Source organism: Mastomys coucha, unplaced genomic scaffold (genome assembly GCF_008632895.1).
Source record: "Mastomys coucha isolate ucsf_1 unplaced genomic scaffold, UCSF_Mcou_1 pScaffold14, whole genome shotgun sequence".
NCBI classification, from domain to species: Eukaryota; Metazoa; Chordata; class Mammalia; order Rodentia; family Muridae; genus Mastomys; species Mastomys coucha.
The window spans coordinates 16,291,874-16,296,937 of NW_022196896.1; the positions used below are offsets into that span (position 1 = coordinate 16,291,874).

The 5,064-nt window shown below is 44.4% G+C and overlaps 1 pseudogene; it reads left to right on the forward strand.

Annotated features, from left to right (window-relative positions):
- The first annotated feature begins 3,898 nt into the window (after positions 1-3,898).
- Positions 3,899-5,058, forward strand: LOC116088997 (annotated as a pseudogene).
- The last annotated feature ends 6 nt before the right edge of the window (positions 5,059-5,064 follow it).

Genomic DNA, 5,064 nt, shown 5'->3' on the forward strand with positions numbered 1-5,064 from the left:
AAGTCAAAATATCCATATTTGCAAATGATATAATAGTATACTTAAATGACCCAAAAATTCTACCAGAGAACTCATAAACCTGACAAACAACATCAGAAAAGTGGCTGGATATAAAATTAATTCAAACAAATCAGTAACCTTTCTTTACTCAAAGGATAAACAGGCTGAGAAAGAAATTAGGGAAATGTCACCCTTCACAGTAGTCACAAATAATATTACATACTTTGGTGTGATTTTAACCAAGCAAGTGGAGGATCTGTATGACAAGAACTTCAAGTCCCTTAAGAAAAAAATTGAAGCTGGGTGGTGATGGCAGTGTATACCTTTAATCCCAGCATTTGGGAGGCAGAGGCAGGTGGATTTCTGAGTTCGAGGCCAGCCTGGTCTACAGAGTGAGTTCCAGGACAGCCAGGGCTATACAGAGAAAGCCTGTCTCAAAAAAAAAAAAGTTCTCAGAAAATGGAAAAATTTCCCATGTTCATAGATTTCAGGATTAATATAGATTTTTAAAAACCTAATTTAATAAGGGTTTTAAATTATTTGATTCTCTTCTTGGCCTCTGTACAAAGGTAAAAGACAAAAGATGGTCAATAGTATGAGGGGATGTGGACCTGTATAGTAGTAGTTCTTTCCAAATAACCATATTAAAAAATGGAGTATAGAGCTAAACAAAGAATTCTCAGAGCCTCTCAGGAAACAGCTACATCAGGCTCCTGTCAGCCAGCACTTGCCAGCATCCACAATAGTGTCTGGATTTGATGATTGATTATGGGAAGGATTCCCAGGTGGAGCAGTCTCTGGATTGTCCTTCCTTCAGTCTCTGCTCCATAGTTTGTCTCTGCAACTCCTTCCATGGGTATCTTGTTACCTGTTTTAAGACAAAATGAAGTGTCCACACTTTGGTCTTCCTTTTTCTTGAGTGTCTTGTGGTTTCTAATTGTACTTTGTGCATTCCGATCTTCTGGGCTCACGGCTATCCATTGGACTGAGCACAGGTTCCCCTGTGAAGGAGCTAGAGACAGGACCCAAGGAGCTGAAGGGTTTGCAGCCCCTTATGACAAACAACTATATTAACTTACTAGTACCTTCAGAGTTCCCAGGGACTAAACCACCAACCAAAGAATACACATGGTGGGACTAATGGCTCCAGCAGCATATGTAGCAGTGGATGGCCAAGTCGGTTATCAATAGGAGGAGAGGTCCTTGGCTCTGTGAAGGTTCTATGCCCCAGTGTAAGGGAATGCCAGGGTCAGGAAAAGGAAGAGGGTGGGTTGTTAAGCAGGGGGAGGGGGAAGGAACAGGGCTTTTTGTTTGTTGTCGTTGTTGTTGTTTTTATTTCTTTTTTTCAGATGGGAAATTGGGAAAGGAGATATCATATGACATGTTAATAAAGAAAATATCTAATAAAAAATAGAAAAAAATTCTTAACTGAGGTATACTGAATGGCTGAGAAGCACCTAAAAAATGTTCAATATCCTTAGTCATCAGGGCAATGCAAATCAAAACAACCCTGAGATTCCACCTCACACCAGTCAGAATGGCTAAGATCAAAAACTCAGGTGACAGCAGATGCTGGAGAGGTTGCTGGTAGGGTTGCAAACTGTTTCTCAGAAATTTGGAAATTAATTTACCATAAGACCCAGCTATACTTACTACTCCTGGGCATATACCCAAAAGATGCTATATACCACAAGGACATGTACCCTACTATGTTGTTCATAGCAGTCTTATTCATAATAGCCAGAAACTGGAACCAACCCTGATATCCCTCAATTGAAGAATGAATGAAGAAAATGTGGTGTATTTATACAATGGATAGTTACTTAGCAGTTAAAAACAATGAGACCATGATATTTGAAGGCAAGTGATTGGAACTAGAAAAAAAATAATCCAGGGTGTAGTAACCCAGACTAAGAAAACAAATGTGGTACAGCTATTAATCTGTAAAGTGAAGTGTAATCATACTGCAATTCATAAACCCAGAGAGGCTAAGAAGCTAGGAGTCCCCACATGTGGACTTGTGGTTTTCCTTAGGAAGAGAAAGTAGAGTAGATATTGCTGTGTGGGGATCAGAACGGCAGGAAACAGGTAGGGGAGAGGATGCAGGGAATGAGTACTGGAAAGGAGAACTGGAGTTGGGGGTAGTTCGAGAGCAATGTAGAAATCTAGTGTTTTGCTGTTGTTGATTACTCTGCTCTGATCTTGCCAGCACTGGCATGTACACTTCTTGCTACCCTTCTCAATGCTCTGGATTCTTGACTGGAACACACACACACACACACACACACACACACACACACACACACACACAGAGCCTTATATTTAATATGCCTTAATCTAGTCAATGGTTGGACTACCCCCAAACTTCCATGTTACTAAAGCCTTTCCTCTGATACTCCTGAATTATTATTTATCTAAAAATCTATATTTTATCTTTGCTTCCTTAGATTCAATTAGTGGGACTGGGGGCTGCTCTTCCCCAGCTCTTACATGATTGCATGGTTTCCCTTCTACAGCTTTCAAGCCTGGATTTTCCTCCTCTCCCAACAATGCTGATTCTCCTTCTTCTTAGGTCCCCTTGTCTGTGAATCCTAAAGTCCTGCCTCTGTCTCCCTGCCTAGCCATTTGTCCCCAGCAACTGTATTTACCACTAAGAGCCAGTTGGGGGCAGAGATCCTCAGCCTCTCACATATGGGATTTTTGTGAAATTTTTCAAACTCAAATAGCATAATGCAAGCACTAAACCAAATCCACAACATAGTGCAATGGAAGCTTCCAGGCATTTATTAGGATAACCTTACTAAGACTCTTAGTAATAGGGAATACAGAACCTGAACCAGCCATCTCTTATAACTAGGCAAGGTTTCCAGTGGAGCAAGTGGGAAACAAATCCAACTACAAAACCATTGCCCTGCAATTTGTCATGCTAGTATGACATGCTGGGCTAAAGGTGGCACAGGAATTATGGGGGTGGCTAACCAATGATGGGTCCAGCTTGAGACCCATGCCACCAGATGGAGCCCTGACAATTCCTGGAGGACCAGAACCAGAGGCCAAATGAACCAGAAATTAAGATTTTACCAAACTGGAAAAAATGTCAATGAAATAGTGCCTAGTGATACTCTATTATTCTCAGAGACTGTGCCTGACCCAACTGTCATCAGAGAGGCTTCATCAAGCAACTGAAAGAAACAGGTACAAAACCCATAGCCAAACTTTAGGCAAAGTTCAGGGAATCTTCAGGAAGAGGGGGAAGAAGGATTGTAGGAGCCATAGTAGTCAAAGACACCAAAAGAAAATCCATGGAATCAATAAATCTGGACTCACAGGGGCTCTCTGAGACTGAATCAACAATCAGGAAGCCAGCACGGGTCTAATGTAGACCCTCTGCATATGTGTTATGGTTGTGTAGCTTGGTGTTTTGGGGACACATAACAGAGGGTGCATTAGTTGTTACTGTTGTTTTTACCTGCTTTTGGGACCCTTGTTCACCCTACGGGTGGGTTACTTTGTCCATCAGTACTAAGAGGGGACATGCCTAATCTTATTGCAACTTGATATGCATATTTGGTTGATATCCCTGGGAGGTCTGACCTTTTCTGAAGGGAACAGAAGTGGAGAAGGTAGGGAAGGAGAATGTGGTGGGGGAGCAACTGGAATGACAGGCAAAGGCTCAGGGAATGACTGTGATTGGAGTGTAATATATGAGAGAGTAAATTAATAAAAATGGTTACTTCTCTGGGAGGAGTTGGGGTACAAAAGGAAAACAAGAATGTAATTTAATTCTATTTGCTTAAAATATGTTTTTAAATGCTAACAAATTGGCCACTCCTGGACCGTCCGGGCGCGCTACGTGTGGTGTCGTGGCGTACACCTCCCACGGTGAGCCTGGCCGCAGATGCCCAGGCTGCACGACCACGTCTGGAGCCATTCAAGCGCAGACGCTGCGAGGCCTTACAGCCTCCCGCGAGGCATGATTGCTGCGGCCGGTTGTCCGCAGGGCCCCGGAGTCCCCGAGCCCGAGCACGCGCCCCGGGGCCAGAGCGCGGGAACCGCAGGATGCAGCGCGCGGCCGGGCAGCTGGCACCACAACTTGGTGCAGCGGAGCCTAGTGCTCTTCTCATTTGGAGTGGTCCTTGCCCTGGTGCTCAACCTGCTGCAGATCCAGCGGAATGTCACGCTCTTCCCGGACGAGGTGATTGCCACCATCTTCTCCTCTGCCTGGTGGGTGCCCCCGTGCTGTGGCACGGCAGCCGCTGTGGTCGGCTTACTGTAACCCTGTATTGACAGTCACCTGGGAGAACCACCCAAGTTCAAGAGAGAGTGGGCCAGCGTCATGCGCTGTATTGCGGTGTTCGTTGGCATCAACCACGCCAGTGCCAAACTAGATTTTGCCAATAATGTCCAGCTGTCTTTGACTTTAGCAGCCCTGTCTTTGTGCTTGTGGTGGACGTTTGATCGTTCCCGAAGTGGCCTAGGGCTCGGGATCACCATTGCCTTCCTAGCTACACTGATCACTCAGTTTCTTGTGTATAATGGTGTCTACCAGTACACGTCCCCTGATTTCCTCTATATCCGTTCTTGGCTTCCGTGTATATTTTTCTCAGGATGTGTTAAAGTGGGAAACATAGGACGACAGTTAGCTATGGGTGTTCCGGAAAAGCCTCACAGTGACTGAGCTTTAGCACATGGTTCAGAGCAGAAGCAGGTTGCGGAGACACTGGTCCTGGGTGTGATGAAGATGATCTTTTTCTCAATGTTCCATTTAGATTGTGCTGACGATAAATGACTCCTAAAGACATGTTCACTTAGTCTAGACTAGCAAATGGAGGCAAGGACTACTTACCTAAAAGTCTTACCTTGCTCCCCCACCCTCACACCTGTCTGCACTGGAACATTCCATCCCAGGCTGTATGTGAGAGTCAGGTAAGGGGACCAGTTTCCTGAGTATTAGTTCACTCATCATTCAAAGCAAATGCCATATTTTAAAGCCTTAAATCAAAATGAATTACCAACTAGCAGTTTTGTGTCAGTGCCCAAAGGAGAGAGGTTGATGGTGCTTAA